At 45.1% G+C, this 25,451-nt stretch overlaps 1 non-coding gene and 1 pseudogene across 1 annotated transcript; one reads left to right on the plus strand and one right to left on the minus strand.

Annotated features, from left to right (window-relative positions):
• The first annotated feature begins 1,274 nt into the window (after window positions 1–1,274).
• Window positions 1,275–4,984, plus strand: LOC109763139 (uncharacterized). The gene is made up of 4 exons (XR_012187242.1): window positions 1,275–1,509; window positions 1,596–3,301; window positions 3,383–4,413; window positions 4,528–4,984. It is a non-coding gene; the product is annotated as an uncharacterized protein (transcript).
• A 6,587-nt stretch (window positions 4,985–11,571) lies between these two features.
• On the minus strand, window positions 11,572–13,901 carry LOC109763137 (G-type lectin S-receptor-like serine/threonine-protein kinase LECRK1; annotated as a pseudogene).
• Between the last annotated feature and the right edge of the window lie 11,550 nt (window positions 13,902–25,451).

The following is a 25,451-nucleotide window of genomic DNA, read 5'->3' on the forward strand; positions in this document are numbered from 1 at the left end:
AAAAGGAAATGACAAGTAGTTTTCAGTAAGGTAATGTCTGCAAGTGCTGAAATTGTAAGTAGCAGAGTAGTTTGATTGCAAGGTAATTTGTAACGAGCAAGTAACGATAGTAGTAACAAAAGTGCAGCAAGGTAGCCCAATCCTTTTGAGGCAAAGGACAGGCCAAAACGGTCTCTTATGATAAGCAAAGCGTTCCTGAGGGTACACGGGATTTTCATCTAGTCACTTTCATCATGTTGGTTTAATTCGTGTTCGGTACTTTGATAATTTGATATGTGGGTGGACCGGTGCTTAGGTGCTATTCTTACTTTAACAAACCTCCTACTTATGATTAACCCTCCTGCAAGCATCCGCAACTACGAGAAAAGAATTAAGAATAAATACTAACCATAGCATTAAACTTTTGGGTCCAATCGGTCCCTTACGGAATATCGCATAAACTGGGGTTTAAGCTTCTGTCACTCTCGCAACCCATCATCTAATTTCTACTCCACAATGCATTCCCTTAGGCCCAAATATGATGAAGTGTCATGTAGTCGACATTCACATGACACCACTAAGGGAATCACAACATACATACTATCAAAATATCGAACATATATCAAGTTCATATGATTACTTGCAACATGATTTCTCCCGTGACCTCAAGAACAAAAGTAACTACTCACAAATGATAATCATGCTCATGACCAGAGGGGTATTAAATCATAATGGATCTGAACATATAATCTTCCACCAAATAAACCATATAGTAATCAACTACAAGATGTAATCAACACTACTAGTCACCCACAAGTACCAATCTATAGTTCCGGTAACAAGATTGAACACAAGGGATGAACTAGGGTTTGAGATGAGATGGTGCTGTTGAAGATGTTGATGGAGATTGCCCTCCCCAAGATGGGAGAGTTGTTGGTGATGATGATGACGATGATTTAACCCTCCGGGAGGGAAGTTCCCCCGCGGAATCGCTCCGTCGGAGGGCCAAAGTGCTCCTGCCCAAGTTCCGCCTCGAGACGGTGGCACTCCGTCCCAAAAGTATATTTTTTGTCCTCGAACTCTGGCGGTAGTATAGAAATCGTCCCTCAACTCCGAAACCAGTAAAACCCAGTCGCTGAACTATTTAAACCGGATACTTTTCGTCCCTCGCTGCACTTTAAGTGGTTTTGGTATGACGTGGACCCGGTTTTGACTAAAATTGTACACGTGGCTGGTTTTGACCGCCATGTCACTTAAGTGACCCCGGCTCTCTCTCTCCCGTGCATTCTTTCGATCCCTTCTCACCCAGGAACCCTAAACCTAGCAGCGGCGGCGGCGGCGACTCGCTCATGGGCTGCGGTGTCGGCAGCGGCGGTAGTGGCGGCGGCCGGCGGTGAGGTCGCACTTCGGCGGCGGGGCGGCATGGCCTGCGAGGCGCCGCGGTTGCTGGCTGGGCAGGGGAGCGGCGGCAACGGTGATTTAGGCGGCGGCGACGGCTTTGACCCACGACAAGGAGCTCGATTTCCAGAGGTAATTTGTGCCTGCACTCATTCCAATCTTACATTCAGGAGCAAAGGGCACACCTCACGTTATGCTTCTCTGTTGTATGAACATAGGCCACTCAAATGGATCCAGGAGACGTGCTGTTCATCAGATTTCATTTTGAAGGCCAGTTTTTGAATGATGGGAAATCACTTGATATAGTGGGGGAAAAGTGGCCATGTCATTTGTTTATCGCAAGAACTTCTTTTTTTATCTGGTTCAGAGTTTTGGTACGCACTGCCAAACAAAGGATGACAAGATGTTTCATTGGTTATATCCTGGAAAAGAGATGGTTTGCGGTCTGAAAATGGTTGCTTTAGACACCGATTGCAAGCAGATTAGAGATTGTGTTGCTGTTGGAAGTATAGCTGAAATATATGTGGAGCTATATCCAAATTCTGAAAACGACAAACACGACAGGGATCCAGGCAGAGATGTTGAGCTTCTGATGGGTCCGAATGCTAATAGTAAATCAGAGGGAGCTGCAGATCATTTTGTTGCATTGGCTACTTGTCCACCTATGGACAATGATTGTGTTGCAATCAGTAACTCAAAAGAGCCTGAAGAAGAAAATTCAGATGCTGAAAATGACAATTCAGATGCTGAAAATGACAATTCGGATGCTGCAAATGAAAATTCAGAGGAAGATGAAGACGAGGATAGCGGCGAGAGTGATTACTGCCCTAATGATGACATCATTTCCGATGAAGATGAAGAGGCTGTCGAGATCAACAAGAAATATAAGGAGTATAAGGCAAAGATGAAGGCTGGACAACTAGAGCACCGTGATGATGCTATGCTAGATAGTGGGCCTGCAATAGGGTCATCAAATAAGGTGGGGGAAGAAAATGATGGAAATGGTACTGCATATGAAGATAGCTCTGATTTGTATGATTCTTTCGATGAGATTGGCAGTGATGGTGAAGTAAAGACATTCAGGTTTAGATATAGATGGTTCAAGGACAAAGGGGAGGTACCAGAGTTTACTCTTGGTATGAAGTTTGATGGCAATGAAGAATTTAGGAAAGCAATTATCAGATATGGTCTGCATCACAAGAAGCTTATCAGATTTCCAAAAAATGACAAGGCAATAGTTAGGGCAAAGTGTGATTGGCCAACATGTCCTTGGGTATGTCTTTTGAGTAAAACCTCTAGATCATGTAGTTGGCAGATCAGCTCTTTTCATGATGTTCATTTATGCCCAAAAAGGAAGGACAATAAGTTAGTTAATTCCACAAGAATTGCTCCCAAGTATGACAAGCTAATTAGATCTAATCCAATGTGGAAGATTTCAAGCTTGAAACAACACATTCAAGAAGATATGTTTGCCAATGTGACTACTGCTCAGGTGAAGAGAGCTAAGAAGATTGTGATGAAAAGGTGGCTGGATGCAAGGAAAGGTCAATATAGCAGAATATTTGACTATCAGTTGGAGTTGTTAAGGAGTAACCCAGGTAGCACAGTAGTGGTTAAATTAGAACCAAAGCAAGTGAAGCCTATCTTCCAAAGGATATATATCTGCTTGGAGGCATGCAAAAAGGGGTTCATCGTTGGCTGTAGGAAGGTTATTGGACTTGATGGGTGCTTTCTCAAGGGAGAAACCAATGGAGATATTTTATGTGCCGTAGGGAGGGATGCCAACAACCAGATGTACCCTTTGGCATGGGCAGTAGTTGAACAAGAGAACAATGATAATTGGGACTGGTTTTGTTCTTTGCTTTTCAGAGATGTGAATGTGCTAGATGGTGATGGTTGGGTGATTATATTAGATCAACAAAAGGTAATTGTTGTATACTGGATGTCATAACTTGCCTGCTTTTGCACTCTATTCCATGTCATAAGTTGTCTATCACCATTATAGGGTATCATCACCGCTGTTTCAAATTGGGCACCGAGGGCTGAACATAGGAATTGTGCCAGGGATATTTATGCCAACTAGAGGATGAAGTTCAAGAATAAGGAATGGAAGAAACCATTCTGGGCTTGTGCAAAGGCTGCAAGTGTAAGCTTTTTCAACTATTGCAGAGCCAAGCTTGCTCAACTTACAGTCCTTGGATCTAGAGCAATGCTAAAACTGATCCAAAGCATTGGTGTAGAGCATGGTTCAACTTAGGCAGCAATTGTGACTCTGTCGACAATAATATGTGCGAAAGTTTTAACAAATGGATAGTAGAAGCTAGGTTTCTCCCAATTCTTTTCATGCTAGAGACAATTAGGAGAATGGTGATGGTTAGAATACAAGAGAACAGAGACAAATGTGAGAAATGGGATGATCCTATATGTCCCAACATAAACAAGAAATTAAGCAAGGCCATCGATGTATCTGGGATATGTCATGCAGTTAGCAATGGAAATAATTGTTTTGAGGTGCAACATGGATCTCAAAGGTTTACAGTTGATCTCAACCAGATGACCTGTAGATGTAGGTATTGGCAGTTATCTGGTATAGTTTGTGCTCATGCCGTCTCTGCAATCCATCAACACACCAATCAGTTACATGGTTATGTGGCTAGTTGCTACTCAGTGGAAGCATTCAAGAGAACCTATGCACATTGCCTGCAACCAGTTGAAGGACCCCAAGGTTGGCCCGAATCTGACAAGCGTAAACCACTAGCTCCTAGATATGTTAAGATGCCAGGAAGACCTCGGAAAGAGAGAAAAAGAGAGGGTACTGAAAAACCAAAAGCTACCAAAGTTTCGAGGGTTGGAACTTTGATTAGATGCAGGAAATGCAAGTGTATTGGTCACAATAAAACTGCATGTCCAGGAAATGCTTCTTCAACTTCAAATGGACCAGCTACAACTGGACAAAATGCAGCTTCAACTTCAAATGCTAGATCATTTACCAAGTCCAGAAGCAATGCAAAAGCCTCCAAGATGTCTACTTCCAAGGTACAATAGACTTGCTGATGTTAAATCTTTCTTCCCTTGTAAATGAATTTCTTGCTCTTGTTAAATCTTGTAAATGAATTTCTTGCTGATGTTAATTCTTTCTTCCCTTGTCAGGAAAATGTGAAAACAGCCCAACAAAGCACCAGCCGAAAAAGAGCTGCTACAACTGATGAGAACCCTGGTCCTATGCAGAAGAGGGCATATAAATCCCTAGGACTGCCTAAGCACAAGATGAAGGCTTCCTCCAATATTGTTGTAAAAAATGTGACAGTAAATGTGCAGTCTAGTTCATCATTTACAGTCAATGTTACATCTGGTGCTGCAAGTTCTCAAGTTGGAGGAAATAAAAGAGCAAAGAAAGTCCCAGCGAAACTACTGGACTAGTGTACTAGTACTGATGTTTGTGGTTATCCCTTGTGGTTATGTCAGAATTCATGTTTATGGTTGCTTGTAAGACTAATCTGTACTATTTCTCATTTACTTTGTCAGACTTTGAGAATTCACTTGTGGTTTGCTTGTAAAACTATTCAGTATTATGCTTGTGGTTATGTCAGACTTTGAGAATTCCCTTGTGGTTTGCTTGCAAGAACAATCTTCTATGAACTAGTGAACAATCTGCTATCCCAAACCATCTAAGCTAGCATACAATTTGCTGTGACCAAACTGGACAAGTACTCTGCCCAATTTTTCATAAATAACATATGTCAGATTACATAGCACATTCAGTTCTCATCTATTTGCCATAGCAAATTGCCTACAATTACTACATGAAATGATATAGAAGAAGGGTGATAAAACACATCAGTACATGTAATTCAGTTGTCTTGTGCAACAGCAGCTCATCCTTCTTTCAGCACATAGCACTTGTCCAGAATGGGGGAGAAGCGACCGAGAGGGATCGATGGTGAAGAACGAGACCCACGGGAGCGGCTTGAACTATGCGAGGTTGCCATCTGCTTGCCCAGCCAAGGGATTCAATGGGCGACCCCCCGCCTGAATCGCCGCTGCCGCCTCAGTCGCCGCGGCCGCCTGAATAGCCGTTGCTGCCGCTCCCCTGTCCAGCCAGCCAGCAACAGCCGCGCCTCATAGGCCGCCTGCCACCTCACCGCCGGCCGCCACCACTGCCGCCGCCGACGCCGCCACAGCCCATGAGCGAGTCGCCGCCGCCGCTGCTAGGTTTAGGGTGCGTGGGTGAGAGGGGATCGAGAGAATGCCATGGGAGAGAGACAGAGCCGGGGGTCACTTAAGTGACATGGCAGTCAAAACGAGGCCACGTGTACAGTTTTAGTCAAAACCAGGTCCACGTCATACCAAAACCACTTAAAGTGCAGCGAGGGACGAAAAGTATCCGGTTTAAATAGTTGAGGGACTGAGTTTTATTGGTTTCGGAGTTGAGGGACGATATCTATACTACCGCCAAAGTTCGAGGAAGAAAAATATACTTATCCCTTTTTTCTAGGTCAAAATGACCTATATACCACAAGATGAGCACCAGAGGTGGGCCTGGGTGAGCACAACCCACCAGGGCGCGCCTGGGCTCCCTGGCGCTCCCAGGTGGGTTGTGCCCACCTGGTGGGCCCTCTCTGGTAGTTATTTGCTCCAATATTCCTCAAATATTCCATAAAAAATCTCCGTGAAGTTTTAGCTTTCTTGGAGTTGTGCAGAATAGGTAGCCCGACGTAGCTTTTCCAGGTCCAGATTTCCAGCTGCCAGAATTCTCCCTCTTTGTGTATACCTTGCATATTATGAGAGAAAAGGCATTAGAATTACTCCAAAAAGCATTATTATGGATAAAAATGTTATAAATAACAGTAAGAAAACATGATGGAAAATGGACGTATCATTCCTACATATTCTACGAACATCTTTATCGGTCAAACCGTAATGACAACATACGTCATTCCCTTTGTCATCGGTATGTTACTTGCCCGAGATTCGATCGTCGGTATCTTCATACCTAGTTCAATCTCGTTACCGGCAAGTCTCTTTACTCGTTCTGTAATGCATCATCCCGTAACTAACTCATTAGTCCCATTGCTTGCAAAGCTTATCATGATGTGCATTACCGAGAGGGCCCAGAGATACCTCTCCGATACTCGGAGTGACAAATCATAATCTCGATCTATGCCAACCCAACAAACACCTTCGGAGACACCTGTAGAGCATCTTTATAATCACCTAGTTACGTTGTGACGTTTGATAGCACACAAGGTGTTCCTCCGGTATTCGGGAGTTGCATAATCTCATAGTCAAAGGAATATGTATAAGTCATGAAGAAAGCAATAGCAATAAAACTTAACGATCATTATGCTAAGCTAACGGATGGGTCTTGTCCATCGCATCATTCTCCCAATGATGTGATCCCGTTCATCAAATGACAACACATGTCTATGGTTAGGAAACTTAACCATCTTTGATTAACGAGCTAGTCTTAGTAGAGGCATACTAGGGACACTGTGTTTTGTCTATGTATCCACACATGTATCAAGTTTCCGGTTAATACAATTCTAGCATGAATAATAAATATTTATCATGATATAAGGAAATATAAATAACAACTTTATTGCCTCTAGGGCATATTTCCTTCACGTTCTTCTAACATCATACCCTCAATGTTATTTTAGGACAACTGTTACACTTAACGATATCCTAAATCTGAAAAACGTGATCACCAACAACAGTTGAGCTAGTCTCAGAGGCGAGACTAGGAATCATATTTTACCGTCCATCATTCCACACGTGCATATGAGTTTTCAGCTGAATCACATATTCTAGGACCATAGTAGTTATAGCATAGAATATAAAATCTTAATTATGAACATGAAAATATAATAATATAATATTACTGCCTCTAGGGCATAGTTCCAATAGTTTTATGATGAAATTTGGCAAGCATCGAGAAAATTTGTCAATGTTTGCTAAAAATATCCGTTTTTTCATTTTTTTGGAATTTACTGTTCACCCGAGTTCATTTGAGCCCGGGCTGAGAAACATCACGTCCGTGAGTCTAGCGCTCATCTAGATGAGTCTTAACCAAGTCACATCTAACTCCTACACCACTTGATTTTCTTGAAGATTCATGCAGGTTTATTATTATTTCTCATCTAGATGAGGTTTAGCAAACATGTTCTATAAAACCCACCCATTTTTTAAAATCTACCAATATAGATTTTGCCCACTGCTACTTCTTGAGCTTGCATTGGTTTTTTCCTTGAAGAGGAAAGGGTGATGCAACAAAGTAGAGATAAGTATTTCCCTTAGTTAAGAACCAAGGTATCAATCCAGTAGGAGGTACAAGCAAGTCTCCAATAGATGCACCTGCACAAACTAACAAATTCTTGCACCCAATGCGATAAATGGGTTGTCAATCCCTTCACGGTTACTTGCAAGGATGAGATCTAATAGAGATAGATATAAAAATAAGTAAAAGGCAAAATAAAGTAAATATAAATAAATTGCAGAAAGGTATTTTTGGGTTTTTGGTTATATATATATGAAAATATATGATGATAAATAGACCCGGGGGCCATAGGTTTCACTAGAGGCTTCTCTCTTGAAGAAAGCATACGGTGGGTAAACAAATTACTGTTGAGCAATTGATAGAAAAGCGCAAAGTTATGACGATATCTAAGGCAATGACCATGAATATAGGCATCACGTTCGTGAAAAATAGACTGACTCCTGCATGCATCTACTACTATTACTCCACACATCAACCGTTATCCAGCATGCATCTAGAGTATTAAGTTCATAAGAATGGAGTAACGCCTTAAGCAAGATGACATGATGTAGAGGGATAGATCCAATCAATATGGTAAAACCGCCATCTTTTTATCCTTAATGGCAGTAATACAATACATGCCTCGCTACCCCTACTGTCACTGGTTGAGGACACCGCAAGATTGAACCCATCACAAAGCACCTCTCCCATTGCAAGAAAACCCAATCTAGTTGGCCAAACCAAATCGATAGATCGGGCAGAAATACAAAGCTATTTTAATCATGCATAAAACAGTTCAGGAAAGACTCAAATAATTTTCATAGATAATTTGGTCATAAATCCACAATTCATCGGATCTCAACAAACGCACCGCAAAATAAGATTACATCGAATAGATCTCCAAGAACATCGAGGAGAACATTGTATTAAAGATCAAAGAGAGAGAAGAAGTCATCTAGCTACTAGGTATGGACACTTAGGTCCGTGGTAAACTACTCACACATCATCGGAAGGACAGCAAGGTTGGTGTAGAGGCCCTCCGTGATCGAATCCCCCTCCGGCAGAGTGCCGAAAAAGGCCCCAAGATGGGATCTCACGAGAACAGAAGTTTGCGGCGGCGGAAAAGTATTTTTGGTGTGCCCCTTGACGTAAGGGGAATATTTGGCTATTTATATAGCCGGAGATAGGGTTAGAAGGTCTGCGATGGGCCCACAAGCCTAGGGGGCGCGCCCCTAGGGCTTGTGGCCTCCTCGTGGGTCTTATGGCCTCCTCCCGAAGCTTCCTAGGTGTCTTGTTGTCGAAGAAAAATCGTCAAAAAGTTTCGTTCCATTTGGACTCCATTTGGTATTCATTTTCTGCGAAAGACAAAAACAAGGAAAAAACAGCAACTGGCACTGGGCACTAGGTTAATAGGTTAGTCCAAAAAATGATATAAAATAGCATATTAATGCATACAAAACATCGAAAATAGATAATATAATAGCATGGAACAATCAAAAATTATAAATACGTTGGAGACGTATCATTTCTCTATTATAACATTTTCACAGATCTCCCCTTAAGCATCCCTTCCTTTCTATAAATATATAAAAAGTATATATTATCAACCATAATTTTTTGTTGTAAATTAATATAGTAAGACATCAATCTTTATTGCAAATCATATGATTCTTAACAATGGTTTTTCTCCCAAGTCCACGAGAGCATGATGGAACTACTCACAAGACATTATAATGAACATGGTCTGTGAGAAATGAAAATGTATGAAAATATTGCAATATATATCTTTCACTAATAAAACACAACACATGAAGTACTAAACAACGATTAACACAATCAAGTGAGCACGGTAACCGAGCAACACTGATAACCTATAAGTGTATGGGATCAATTGTAGATCTTTTAAAAAAGTAAAGTGTTGAACCCAATAAGGAGCAGAAGAAATTGGTTTGTGGAAAATATCAAGGAACCATAGTAAAAACTGCAAAGGTCGTTTGCATATTTGTTCGCTCATGAGAATAATTGTAAGAATCTAAACTAAAATAAAAAAATGTTATGGTGCAGCAAGTGACACAATCCTCAATTATGCTAAGGACAAGGCGACAATATTACTTATATGGATCAAATCGTTCTCAAGGACGACGAGAATTCCACCTAGTTCCATTGACATTAACTTTCACTACTTTGATAAGTGTTGTGTGGTGAAGCCTAAACTTATGTATTGTTCTCACTTGAACAAAATACGTACTTATGGTTATACCTTCCGTGCAAGTATCCACAAATAAACGAGAATATTAAGATAATATCCATAGCATTAAACTTTGGGGTCCCTAATTACTCCGTGTGCAATAACTTCACACACACATGACATGGTAATATCTGTCACCCCGTCCATTTATCCCAAGAAAATTTATCACATAATGCTCTCTAGGCCCATAGAGGTGAATTGACATGCAGTCCACGCTCGCACAACACCACTAAAGAATTACAACACAACATAATATCAAAATATTAAACTTTATTCAATTTTACATGGTCACAGCAAAAAGGTTTCTCCCAAGTCCTCAAAAACGTAAAAATACTACTCACAAGACATCATATATTATATGATTAGTGGGGTAATAATATGATAAACAATTTGTACATATAAATCTTTTACCAACAAATCACTAAGAGCATCTCCAGCGGTCTCCTCAAAATTCTCTCCCAATAAGTGTGTTTAGGGGCTCACTCAATTACTTTATTGGGAGAGAAAGGTGTGCGACTATAGCCGTCTCCCTATCATCTCTCTTTAATTTGTTTTCCCCGTTTCTCTCTACACTAGTGTGTACATACATATACAAAACCAATTGTCATCAAAATAACTCATTATTTTTCTCAAACACATATAATTCATCATAATTTCAAAGTAGTCATGAAGAAGTTCAACGCCCATGTAGCTCCCACAAGTGCTCCACAAGGTCATCACGAAGTTGTTCATGCTTCGTGCGCTCTTCAATCTGTTGATGCACTTGAAGAAATCTATGAAGACGATGTTCATCCATGCTTGGGTTCACATGAGCTATGTAAGTTTCTTGCCCTCATTATGATACTGAAAGCCCTCTCGTTGACCTCGCTCGTCTTCTATTATCACACTATGCATGATCATACACACTGTCACAATGCTTCATAAAAGCTTTTGATCCCAAAATCTTGTCGGGGCATGAACAATGACAAATCGAGCTTGCAATACTCTGGATGCTCTCATCATCCTTCCTACAAGGGATGCTCTTTCGTGCTCACGCATTACAACAGCTTGATTTCCGATAGCAACCTAAATCACGGCGTGAGAAAATCAAATGATGCACCGGGCCTCACCTGTTGAATTTTTTTGGGGGGGGGGGGGGGGGGGAGATTTATGGAAGGACATGCTGGGCCCCACCATTAGAATTTGGGGAGGGAGGTGAGGGGCCCGGTGGTCACTACATGGAAGGACAACGACCAACACGTAATGCTCGATCAAGCATTCCAACGCGCGGCCGTGAAGGAGCTTTCTTGCCTTCGTACGTGCTTCTTAGACGCTTAGCAAACCAAATTCTCTTGTTTCCTTGAGGGTTTAATATATGGGATCCTTAATATATCCTTTTTTTAGAAAAAAAAACAAAGAAAATAGTATCACCGTGTTTGTACCCTCCTTTCGAAAATATAAGGCGCATTCGACTTTGCGCGGTCTTTGATGCACGACTTTGACCGTTTATATATAAGCGTGGTCTTTGATGCATGAGTACCAAAATATATGGATTGAACATATATCAATAGTATCATCATTTTGTCTTGCAAAACAATTCTGCTTCATATGTCTATTTAGTAATTTTGTAGGGATACAATAAATAAAAATCATAGTCAAAATTATGTCATGAAGGAGGGAGTGCCATTTTTTGGACTCCACCAATTTTAACGGCATCTGCATTTGATAGCTGAGTTGTTCATCATGTTCCGAGCGACCTGGGTGATATGAAAGTTCATCACTAGCTAGGAAGCCGGGCGGGAAGGAAGTGGTACGTCTAGATGTCCTTCCAGCATTAATATGGCGGTTTTGATGGACGGCCTAGACTCAGGTTCTCCTTGCACGCACAAGAGACCAACCTTCACGACCCGCTCCACGGACGCCGTATCAACAACCTCCTCCTCGCTTTTCATGGCCCTCTTCACCTCACCCTTCAGTAGGCACTCATACACCAGCTCCATCAGCGTTTGTTCCTCGCCGGCCTCCTCCATTTCCATGCTCCTCGTGCACGTCACGATCTCGAGCAGCACCACGCCGTAGCTGTACACATCAACCTTCGCCGTGACAGGGCCCGTGCCCCTGTACCACTCGGGGGCCAGGTACCCACGCGTGCCGCGGACACCGGTGAAGGTGCGTGTCTGGTCAGGTTGGAGCAGTTTGGCGAGCCCGAAGTCGGCGATCTTGGCGGTGCCGTCCGCGTCTATGAGGATGTTCTGTGGCTTGACATCGCAGTGGATCACGCGACAGTCGAGCTCGTCGTGGAGGTACCGCAGGCCCCGGGCCACGTCGAGCGCGATGCCAAGGCGGTCGGACCATGGAGGCGTCAAGGCAGCACCCCTGAAGAGCAAGTCGGCCACCGAGCCATTGCTCATGAACTCATACACCAGGAGGCGGTTGGCGCCCTGGTGGCAGAAGCCGAGGAGGCGGACCAGGTTGCGGTGGCTCGTCCGCCCAATGGCGCGCACCTCTCTCTGGAACTCCCGTTCGCCGTCCTCCACGAGCTTCTCCAGTCGCTTCACGGCGATAGCCTGCTCGCCGTTGCGCAGCGCGCCTTTGAACACCGTGCCAAACACGCCGCGGCCCACCGGGTCACGGAAGCAGTACGTGGCGCGCTCCAGCTCCCGGTAACTGTACGACCTCAGGCTCAGGGGCGCCGCCTCTTCCAAGCCTTCGCCTTCGCCGCCGTCGGCGTCCGCATTCATGGGTGCCAAGTTCCGGAGCATGTCCCTCCGTTTCATGTGGAGCAGCCACCCAGACGCAATGAAGGCCGACAACGCGACGAATGCCAGGATGCCGATGCAAACCAGCACGATGATGGTCGTGCGCCCGACGGGTTTGCTGTGGGTGCCGCTGCCGCCTGTCACCGCTCCCGCGGTCTTGACGAACAGCGTGTATCTGCCTCCAGCGTGGCCATACCGCAGAGGGAGCTGCTGCTTGCTGCACGTGCCTTTGTCGGCGTCCCGCAACACTACGACACACAAGCAGTCGGCCATGCATGCCGCCATGCATTCTGCGGCGCTCGTGGCATTGCCCACCATATCGTACGGTATGTCCGCCTACTCCATGTTTGGTGTCAACTTCACGGAGAAGTCTGCGGCATCTTGTTGCTGCCCCCATTTACAGTCGCCGGCGCTGGAGTTCACCGTGCAACCGAGTTCCGCATTGCTCACGTCGAGAAAATCGAACCCCGGCGGGCACAAACAGCTAGGCCGATCCTGGTCGAGGACACAGTAGCTGTTGTGCCCGCAAACACCATGGACATGGCATCGATTGGTCAGAGCGCTCCAGACGACGGTGGTGGTATTGGACGCACCGCCAGACCTAGAACCAGACACGAAGGTATGACGGTACAAACGCAGAACTCCATCAGGATCAAGCGTGAGTCGGTAGTAGGCTTCCTCTCCAGCTTTTAAGGCTCCTGGCTGTGTCACTGTCAGGTTCTTGGTAAAGCTGCCATCGTTGTTCACCTAGTAGAGCAGGCCACTGGTATCAAGGCGCAAGATGAGGGTGAAACCCAAATCGAACGTCCCCGTGTTCCAGTATGACGAGGCTGCGTCGTTCGGCGTGCCCACCGGGTACAACACCAGGTTGCCGTCCTGTTGCTGGTTGGCGAGTCGGTACTTGACGGCCTTTGTTGGGCCTTGTTGGTGTCGGACACGCTGGAGAAGAGCTGCACCTCGGGCACGAGGTCCTGCCCGGCGATCAGGGTGTTCAGGCCACACCACCGCGCCGTCAGCGCCAAACAGCACAAAGTTGTCGTCATCCCGCATGGAGCCCGCCACAGCCAGCCTTGATGGCTGCGCGACGGCCCTGTCGTGATCACTCGCGCCGGTCCAGAGGAGACGACCGTTGTCGGCGAGCCTTAGCGTGCCGCCCGTTGCCATGTCGTTGCAGTTCGCGGTCCACGTGATGGTTACGTTGGGCGTGGTGGCGAGCCAGACGCCAACCGCGAGGCCGCCTTCCGTGGCGTAGAAGCTGAAGGAGAAGCGGCCTGACGGGGATGACCAGCCGGCGCCTGCGGCGGCCTTCAGGGAGGACCCAGATGTGATGCCCGTTTGCGCGCATGAAAAGTCGAGGGAAACAAGCATGGCTAGCGCTAAGCACAAGAGCGGATGCAAATGGTTAGCAGCCATGGGTGGTGAGCTGCTAACAAGGCTCAATCTATACTTGCTCGCTAACTGCGTAGAGTACGATGGTTGCAGTACTAGTAGCAGTACTAGCTACCAACAAAAAAAAAAGTACCGACCATTCAACAAGTCTTTTTTTTTCGACGAACCATTCAACAAGTGAATCATGTTTTCTAAGACGAGACTTGTTGAGTGAAATATTCTTAGCTTCGACTTTTCCATGGAAGAAAACCGATGACGGGATGTAGCTCTCGACGATTAATCAACGGATTTGCTAATTCTCATCTAGATGAGAAACAGCTTTTTTCTTTTTTAAAAAAGATGAGAAATAGCCATCTCACATCTAAGTCCTTCACCACAGGATTAAACTATTTTTTTAACTTCAACAACGTTTATTAAACTATGGTCAAGTCTGTTACAACAGAAGGAATAAAAAAAATCAGGAGGTTTATCACGCCAAATCTCAGAACATTGCCTTCTGTAACTAGCTCTAACTATCGCATGTGCAGCTGTGTTGCTCTCCCTTGCACAATGTGTAATTGTTGCTCTGCTGAACGATGTCATCATCTCCCGGCAATCATCGGTAATAACCGTACCCGAAGCACGGTAATCTGCAAGTTGAATTATATAGCATTAACAATCTCCAGGGAATCACACTCAACTGCCATAGCGTATATCCCTAGGTCTTCTGCAAGACGTAACCCTTCTAGGACTGCTCTTGCTTCCATTGATGGAGCATCAATGGCCGCCTCCCATTATGTGCAAGACGCCGCTATGAAACTCCCACTCTATTCCCTTAGAATAGCGCCTGTAGCCCCAGCCCCTGAATCCAAGTGGAAACTTGCATCAACATTCAATTTTATAACACCTGTAGCAGAGATTATTGGTAACATACTTTTTTGCCAACCACACTTATCTTTTTTACAACCATAACCACTTGTCTGTTTGTCATTCAATGAGCATCGCTCCACGCTACACGACCGTCCTCATCCCCCATGTTTTGCGCTTGTCATTTACTTCATTCCTTTTCTTGCTTTTTTTTTTAAATAATACATTTTTTATTAAATTACAGAAATAATACGCTGAAAATATTATTTTTAAAAATAATACACTGTCGGCCCGCTGCAGGCCGACTGGGCCTAATCGGCCCACAGCAGACCGATCGGCTAGCAGCAGGCCGACTGCAGGCCCGGCTGGCACGCGGCGGCCTCTGGTTGGTCGGGCCACGTCGCGAGGGGGAGGGATTGGGCTGTCGGCGTGGGTGCGCCCCTGTCGGCCTACCGCGCGCCGATCGGCCAGCTGCTGGCCGACAGGGTGCTGCCACCTCGCGCAGCTGGCCGGCCCGTACCTTATCCTCCCCTTCCTCCCTTCTTCTTCTCCCCTTGCTCGCTTCTTCTTCTGTTCTTTGTGTTCTTACCTTCTCCTCTCTCTACAGAAAAATGCCACCCATTTATACACCTAAATGAGCAAGATTTTCGCGATTTTGGCACCGTGAATGGATTCAACTCATTTAGGGCAGCCAAAAGAGGTCTCGATCTACTGATGGGGTAGCTCGTGGTGGTCGTGGTGAGCATTTTGGTGGAGGTGGTGGTGGTGAAGTTGGGGCAGTGTGGTGGTGGTGAAGTTGGGGCAGTGTGGTGGAGGTGAAGCTGTTGTTCGTCGTTCTTCGTTGGAGCCGGAGCACCGGCAGTTTGGTGGCCGCCGTTCGTCGTTCTTCGTTCGCACGCCCGCTTCAAGGGTATATTTCAGCCCACATTTTATTTTTCGTAGGTGCTCCGGTAGTATTTGTTAATATGTTTCGATGTGAAATAAATTAGGTGTGCGATTATTGTTATTTGCCCCGGTAGTATACGTAAATATATTTAGATGTCAACTAATTAGTTGTGTAAAAATGTGTAGTTGCTCCGGTAATAATCCGTACTATATGTGGATGTCAAGTATTTAGGAGTGTAAGTATTTGTAGTAGTTCCGAAAAAAGGTCCGTAATATAGGCAGTCCAGTCAAATATATTAATCTGTCAATATTTGTAGTTGCTACGGCAAATATTCGTAATATACTTGTAGGTGTGTGAATTGTATTAGTTGCTCCGTTAATATTCTGTAATATATAGCTAGGTAGTATATAGACATGTCTAATATTTGTTAGTGGGGATATTAAGTTGTTGCTTAATACTTGTATTTCGTTGTTGAAAAAAAAATAGGTGAGTCGAGATGTCCGATGTAGTGAAGTTGAGATTTTACTATGGTCCTGGTACTGTCCAAACAACTGAGTTGGGAGCAGATCTGAGTGAATTTACTCACATAGAGGTGGCAATGAGCGCACCACAAACATGGTCTGTTAGTCAGTTGAAAGAATGGATTGCGGCAAGTTTAGGTCTTGATACTGAAACACACACCGTCGGTGTTCATGCATTGTGGACACGGTCAAGTTCAAAAATTTACTTTTATTTGAGGCCAATAGAGGGAGACTCCGATTGGGTGCGGTGGTTACAAGGTTGTGAACGAAGGGGATGCAATCATGTTGCTTTAGTGCTTCCCGTCGTGAAGGAGGTCACTGCACATGAAGGCGAGGGTGGCTACAAAGGACAGAGCAGTCAGGTAGAAGGAGGAAATGCTTATGGTTACGAACAAGGACAGAGCAGTCAGGTAGAAGGAGGAAATGCTTATGGTTATGAACCAGGGCAGAGTAGTCAGGTAGAAGGAGGAAATGCCGATGGTGATTACAATGGCGAGGTGGACGCTCACGAGGTAGATGGGCACATGCAGAACCAGATGGAAGAAGAAGACACCGATGTTGAAAGGGGTCATGCCGATGATTCTGACGAGTCAGATGAAGAAGAAAATGCAGAGGAGGTCCCGAATCCTGCATGGTGGAATCATGACTTATCATCTGCAATGACCGTGAATGATGGACATGATTCAGCCTGGCAATATCACCAGAACAATATTGCGACGGGTGCTATGTATCCGAACAAGCAAGCCCTGAAGGATGCAATAATTAATTGGGCAATGTCCACGCGAAGGGTTTTCACAGCTCAGGTGACCAGTCAGAAATTCCTGACAATGGTATGCAAGAACGCAGATTGTCCCGGCAGGGTGCACGGCTTTCTCCCTAAGTATGGCACAAGTTGGGTGATAAGTGACTTAGTTAATCACACTTGTCTTATTCCCTGCACCCTCAAGATCATGCCAACCTTTCATCCACGCTTATTGCTCGATTGTTTTACGATGAGATAGTGCAGGGCAAAGCTATGGAAGTGAAGGCAGTCCAGACAAAAGTCTTCGCCAGGTTCAAGTACAGAATTTCTTATGGCAAGGCTTGGAGGGCTAAGCATGCGGCGCTTGAGAGAAGATTTGGTTCTTATTTTGATGCATATGACTCTGTTGTCCACCTCCTCCACACCCTGCAGGAGCGGAATCCAGGCACCTATATCGATATCCAAGACATGTTCATGGCAGAGTTCCCAACTGTGAGGGTGTTGCATCGTCTCTTCTTCTCTTTCGGTGTATGCATCGAAGCTTTCAGGCATTGCCGACCGGTGATATGTGTTGACGGTACTTTTCTCACAGGCAAGTACAAGGGTCAGATCCTGACAGCCATAGGTCCAGACGGACAAAATCAAGTCGTCCCACTGGCATTTGCTTTTGTGGAGAGTGAGAACATTGAAAGTTGGACATGGTTCTTCAGGCAGTTGAAAATATCAGTTGTGAAGGAGAAGCCCAATGTGTGCATCCTTCATGACAGGCATGCATTTATACTCAGTGCGATAAGGACACTGACAAACCCAGGCCCTGAGGAACAAGTTCCATGGCAGGACTTGCAGAGCCGTTGGTGCATGCGCCATTTGGGGGCTAATTTCTTCTCGCAGTTTAGAAATAAGAACCTGATGAATCTGTTCAAAAAACTCTGCAAGCAGAACCAGTTATGGAAGTACAATTTGATACGCGACAGACTTAATGTGTGCACGCAGAGACACGTGAGGGACAGGAAAGCTGCAAGAGATGCAGCGGTGAGGGCACATGTTGAAGCAGTAGCTGCACAGTTGGCAACAGGAACAGCGGCCGTGGAGGAGGAGCCTGTTGGGCTATGTGACCTGCCAGGCTTTGACCCACCTGGTACTAGAAGAAGGCTCGGGAGGTCGATTAAAACCTTCGAGCAGTGGATAGAGCATGAGCCTCTGGAGAGGTGGTCTTTGCTACATGACACACATGGAGCAAGGTACGGTGTCATGACAACGAACCTCGCGGAAACATACAACTTTGTCCTCAGAGGAAACCGGGCATTGCCACTTACAGCCATTGTTGAGGGTATTTTCTATGGCACCGTCAAGTATTTCAGAGACAGACGTCAAATAGCAGAGCAGCATATCTTGAACAACCCAAATACACGGTACTGTGAAAGAGTCACGAAGTACATGTACAACAAGATGCAAAAAGCTAGGTCACACACTGTAGTCGCCATCGGTAATCAAGAAAGAAGGTTTGAGGTCCGCTTAGCCAACAACAAATTCGGATGTGCAAATGAGTTGAGGACGCATGAGGTGAAAATTGGCAATGAAGCCTGGCCAACGTGTGAGTGCACATGCAATAAACCGAAATTGCTTCACCTACCTTGCTCACATGTACTTGCTGCTTGCGGGCAGCTTGGAATGGACGCAATATAGTTTGTGTCTCCATATTTTCTGAAAGAGTCTGTCCTCAATACCTGGACAGGTGAGCTGATGGGTTTTCGATCAATGGGTAATTTCAACAGCGTCAACCCCGCCGAAAGGCGTTACATTCCAAACCCAGAGCATATGCGTACAAGTAGAGGCAGACGGCAGTGTCAGCGCATCCGAAATGATATGGATGAATCTGAAGCAGGAGGTCCGACTAGGCAATGCATTCTATGCAATGAATTTGGCCATAGGGACACTAATTGTCCCACTTTCGTCACTGGGCGTGGACGAGGCAACCGGGGAAGAAGAGGAGGTAGAGGCAGTAGAGGAGTAAGGGCGAGAGGAAGAAGCTAAGCTAGCAGTAGTATGTTCTGAATTTGTATTAAGTGTGGTGTGCCACTATGTTCCGAATTTGTATTAAGTGTGGCACTATGTTCTGAATTTGTATTAAGTGTGGCACTATGTCCTGAATTTTTATTAAGTGTGGCACTATGTTCTGAATTTTTATTAAGTGTGGCACTATGTTCTGAATTTTTATTAAGTGTGGCACTATGTTCTGAATTTGCAATAAGTGTGACACTATGTTCTGAATTTGTATTAAGTGTGGCACTATGTTCTGAATTTTGTATGTGCAGGAATGTCGGGATTGTGGTTGCTGAATGGGGACATTGATAGGGGTCATCGTGCTGCGATATGGTATGAGCGCAAGCTTGAGCCTCTGGTCACTCGCGCTCCTAAGGAAAACTGGAAGATACACTCAGGATGGTTTCAGCGGTACGTGCTTTATTAATTTGCACACTGACATGCATATTAATGGTTGAAATGGGAGACACTAACTGAAAAGTTCTCTGATGAAGGTTGAAATGGGTCGGCCTTTTACCTTTCGCGCGTCTGGTTGAGTCTATCCCGGGTGAGAAACGCCTCGCCATCGATTGCTGAGCTGCTTAGTGGACCGTTGGAGGCCAGAGACCCACACGTTTCACTTCAGATGGGGAGAGATGGCTCCTACTCTGGAGGATGTGTCACTTTTGCTCGGACTACCGTTGGCAGGTCATGCCGTAGGACCGTTGGACGCACCGGCTGGTTGGGAGCGAGCTCTTACAGAACGTTTTCATGGTGTTTTTCCGGATGCTCCGGATCCGGTATGGGAGCATCACGGACCTAAGTATGAGTGGTTGCTAAATTTCCGGGTAATTTCCCCTACCTATTATCTTCAAGTTATCGTGCATAAAGTTTACAGAAAATAATTGCGGCTTACTAAAACTTTCTCTTCGCTTAATGCAGATCCAGAACTTCCGGGCGCCGTTGACTGCGGAATAGATCACTCGGAGCATGGAGGCCTACTTACTGTGGCTTTTCGGCAAGGTGATGTTCACGGAGAACCATGTCACCACTATTAGCGCCCTCTACATCCCTATGGCACTCGAGATAGCGAGCGCTCAGACGGCGGATCAGATCAGACAGAGGAGTTGGGGTTCGGCGGTCTTAGCGGCTACATACCGAGGTATGTGCAATGGTTGCCAGCTTACATCGAGAAAGCCAGCCCTTCTTGGATGCCCTCTATTCCTACAGCTGTGGTCGTGGGAGAGGTTCTCTATAGGGCGACCAGATATACGTGTTCACGAGCCTATAGACGCCATGTTTGATGTTGACGGCATCGACATGCCTACTTTCGGTCTGTGTTGGACTCGTCGCGAGGTATGCACCGTGTTGTAGTTTAATGCAACTTTTTCTACACAAGAGATAGTTTGATGCTAGCGGCTACTAACTTTTCTTCTCTGCAGAGACGCTTTGCTAGTGATCAGACCAGGAAGGCATACACAGCATTGAACGAGCAGTTCGATGCGTACACCGGGGTCATCTGGCAGCCCTACACGGAAGCAGACATACAAGCGAGATACCCTACTGGTATGTCTGTGCTATGCACAAGGGACCGAGTTAATGGATGACAAAATCTAAGATCATCTTCGATGTCTTCGTCGAGGAGATGGCACAACAGAGGGTTATGAGGCAATTTGGTCTTCTGCAGTTGGAGCTACCTCCCCCTATAGAGAACCCGGTGCCAGCACACATCCACAGGTATTAACCAGTTTTTCAATGTTGCATTATCTTTCATAGTACTCCATTCGAAGCTTTAGGTAATTGTTGAACACACACCACAATTTTAGGACGACAAGGAAGGGCATGAACAGGACAACTGCTGACTGGCTAGTTAGACTAGAGCCGTATGTTATAGAATGGGAGACAGCAAACACAAATCTATGGCACGAGAATCACAATTTCGATCTTGATGAATTCAATCTCTATTTGCGGTGCTACATGACCGGAACACGGTTACGCATTGTTGAGTACTCCCACCCAGAGGAGATACCGGATCCTACTCCGTCGGATATGTACCCGAGCTATGATACTTCGGGCTCTAGGCAGTACGCGGTAAGATATATTTTCTTTACGTAATGTTGTCACATACTTTGACGTGCAAGAGACAGAAATTATTAATCGTCATGGAAATTTGCAGGCTACCTTGACACGCGAACTCTACGACGACGTGACCACCTTTGGACGATCACTATCGTCTGGACCTCTTCTTCATCATCGTCCAGTGGTACAGCCCTTCTTGGAAAGAATTCAGAATAAGATACAGACTGTGTACGAGGCTATCACGTGCACCCGGAGAACCGATGTTGTTCAGCACCAGCAGGAGCAGCCGCGTCACTCCATGCACCGACATCAACCACGTCCACGTCTAGCACATCAGCCGACAACCAGGCCACCCCGTCCTGACCAACCTGGCAGTTCTACGTGGCACCCGCAGCACTATGGTCCCACGTCGAGCTTCGTGTTTTCTCCACAGCCACAGCAACACGGTCCCTCGTCGAGCTTCGTGTTATCTCCACAGCCACAGCAGCACGGTCCCTCGTCCAGTTTCGTGTTTGAGCCAGAGCAGGCGTCACAGCCAGCAGGTATGTGTCTTCATATTTATTGTTTTCAATATTAATTGACGCGACCTCATTCTTCATGATGAAACGTTCCATCGCGTAGGAGCCTATGGATATCAGGCGTCTATGTCGGCATCACATGATACGTGGGGGAGTGATCAACATCCCGAGGAGAACATACAGGCTCAGATGTCGCAGCACACCCAGTGGATGAACATGTTTTCGACTCCTCCACCAGGCCCCACACAGGATACACAGCATGACCAGGGAGAGTCTGAGATTCCTCCTCGTCACATTAGGCCACCCGACAGGTTGGGATGGTCCCCGCTTCCAGATCCGCCTCCCCGCCAGGCCAGACGTCGTCACTGACGCTTCTATCTATCAGTAGAGACATTACCATCTATTTCTGTGTCAGACTTATGTCTATTCTATGTATGAGACAAATGACTATGTACTTATGTACGAGACATATGCCTACTCTATTTTAGTACTCTGTTATCGGAACTACAAGATCATATTTAGATAGAACATAATATTCATACAACGAGACATTACAAACAATTAGATAGAACTACATCTAAATTAAATGGTACGTAACTGAACTCACAACATACAGCATAAAAACTACATGAAGTCATCATCGTCATCCTCGATCGATGCAGAAACCTTGCCCTTTGATGATGAAGAACCCTTTCCCGCCATATGTTCGCGCCAACTTTTTCCCGCCACCCGTTTCCCTCCTCCTATTTCCCGCCACCCGTTTCCCGCCACCCGTTTCCCTCCTCCCATTTCCCGCCAACCCTTTCCCGCCATACCGCAGTCGTTCTTTCCCGCCATTTTCTCCTCTCTACCTATAAAACCCCCTTCAGACGGAGGTGGATAAGCATTGCAGTGTGGTGGTGGTGAAGTTGGGGCAGTGTGGTGGAGGTGAAGCTGTTGTTCGTCGTTCTTCGTTGGAGCCGGAGCACCGGCAGTTTGGTGGCCGCCGTTTGTCGTTTTTCGTTCGCACGCACGCTTCAAAGGTATATTTCAGCCCACGTTTTATTTTTCGTAGGTGCTCCGGTAGTATTTGTTAATATATTTAGATGTCAACTAATTAGTTGTGTAAAAATGTGTAGTTGCTCCGGTAATAATCCGTCCTATATGTGGATGTCAAGCATTTAGGAGTGTCAGTATATGTAGTAGTCCAGAAAAAAGGTCCGTAATATAGGCAGTCCAGTCAAATATATTAATCTATCAATATTTGTAGTTGCTACGGCAAATATTCGTAATATACTTGTAGGTGGGTGAATTGTATTAGTTGCTCCGTTAATATTCTGTAATATATAGCTTGGTAATATATAGACATGTCTAATATTTGTTAGCGGGGATATTAAGGGGTAGGTTAGGTACTCAATGCGATTTGTGTGTTGCAGATGGCTAAGGGTACTCAGTGGGTGCTTAGCCCTATTGTTCATGTCCAAGACTTTTCTCCAAGTGTTGTGCAAGTTAGTGAAGTGGACCTCACTTTTGATTGGTTGAAAACTAAATTCATGTTGAAGCAAGGGTTGAAGGAAGACGATTTTGTGTACTACGTCAGCAGGAAGCAGTTAGATGGCCCTGGGGAAAGAAAATCGATTGACATAACTGATGATGGCAAGATTCAAGAAATGTTGAGCGAATGGGAATGGAAAAGGGTTGTTGAGTTGCATTGCTACAGGAAACCCAGTTATATGTGATGAATTTGTCATTCGAGATCCGCCTCTCCGCCAGGCCAGACGTCGTCACTGCCGCTTCTATCTATCAGTAGAGACATTACCATCTATTTCTGGGTCAGACTTATGTCTATTCTATGTATGAGACAAATGACTATGTACTTATGTACGAGACATATGCCTACTCTATTTTAGTACTCTGTTATCGGAACTACAAGATCATATTTAGATAGAACATAATATTCATACAACGAGACATTACAAACAACTAGATAGAACTACATCTAAATTAAATGGTACGTAACTCAACTCACAACATACAACATAAAAACTACATGAAGTCATCATCGTCATCCTCGATCGATGCAGAACTCTTGCCCTTCGACGATGAAGAACTCTTGCCCTTCGACGATGCAGAAACCTTGCCCTTCGATGATGAAGAACTCTTGCCCTTCGACGATGCAGAACCCGGAAGCGGCGGCATGAAGATATCATCTTCGTCCTCGCTCTCCTCAGTCCATAAACATGGATTATTTGCTGCAATCCTTCTGAAAGTTTCACTCTTCGGCACCACTACCTTCTTCCACCTGTCATGCAACCAAAGAAGTTCTTTACGTACCTCCTCATAGGTCCTTCCAGGCCACCCAGACCTACGTAATTGGTGAGCCAACTCATTCATTATGGTGTCACTACCGGTGAGTTCGTCCCATGAAACTATCCTATTATCCATCCTGAAATCGGTAGCTAGCCTCAGAAGAGTCCTGCTCATCCCAGGGTGAAAACTACGATCGAAAGGATAATGGGACATCTCAACTACACTACACTGCAATGCTTATCCACCTCCATCTGAAGGGGGTTTTATAGGTAGAGAGGAGAAAATGGCGGGAAAGAACGACTGCGGTACGGCGGGAAAGGGTTGGCGGGAAATGGGTGGCGGGAAACGGGTGGCGGGAAACGGATGGCGGAAAATAGTTGGCGTGAACATATGGCGGGAAAGGGTTGTGCGGAATACGTCATAGTTTTACAAAAAAACCAGCGATCATTCAAAAAAAATGGTGGCATGCACCAATCGGCTCACAGCAGGCCAACTGAGCCTAGTCGGCCCACTGCAGGCCTATCGGCCAACTGCAGGCCGACTGGACCCTGTCGGCCAACTGCAGGCCGACTGGGCTTGATCTGGTGGCCGAAAGCCCAATCGGCCAGCAGCAAGCTGATGGGCCACCAGTCGGCCTGCTGTGGGCTGACTGGGCTCAGTCGGCCTGCAGCGGGCCGACGGTGTATTATTTTTGAAAATTCTTTTTTCAGCGTAATATTTCTGTAATTTAATAAAAAATGTATTATTTAAAAAAAATAGCCCTTTTCTTCTTGTCGTTGTGGTCACTTTCATTCTTTGTTCTTCTCTTATTCTATTTCTTCAGTCCGTGCCCTTCTTTTTGTCTCATGGTTATAGTTGTTTTCTTAGCAAACCTCAATTCTTTATTCATGTTTTCAGTGGTTACGGCTTCAATATTAGTTTCTCTTTTTTTGATCTTCATTTTTTCTTTCTTCATTATGTGGTCATTTTTTTCTTAAGTACCTCGGTTCTCAATCTTTCTTTTTGAGCTGTTTAGTCTACATCCTCTCTTTAATTTTCTTTCTTCGGACATTAGAAGTTTAGAACTTTCAGTTTTCAGTCTCTCTTTCTTGTTTAGTTATTAGCCTTCTTATTTTTCATCTTTTTCCTTCAGTTTATTAGTTCCTCATAACTCCAGTTTGTTAATTCTTTTAAATTTCATCATACTTCATCAGTTTATTATTTATTTGTGCAGTCTTGTATGGTCCTCAGTATCCCGGTCCCATTATTCCCCTTTATTTCTACATCTTGCTCATTTTATTCAATTCATTGGCTACTTACACTTAGTTTAATCATGATTGTTCTGCTGAATGGTGATACTCCTTTTATTCCTCACACTGCTATTTTGAACATGCCCTTTACAAGTTCCATAAAAATCTTTCTGTCTGTCAATAGCATTTGATTTTGGTTGACTGAAATGCAGAATTAGTTATGACTTTTCTCTGCAGGTAATAAAACTGGAATGTGTTTGTCTCCGAAACCCTGTTAAGGTCACAACATTCTTCCGCATCCTTCAGTCTTG

This window comes from Aegilops tauschii, chromosome 6 (genome assembly GCF_002575655.3).
Source record: "Aegilops tauschii subsp. strangulata cultivar AL8/78 chromosome 6, Aet v6.0, whole genome shotgun sequence".
Classification (NCBI taxonomy): Eukaryota; Viridiplantae; Streptophyta; class Magnoliopsida; order Poales; family Poaceae; genus Aegilops; species Aegilops tauschii.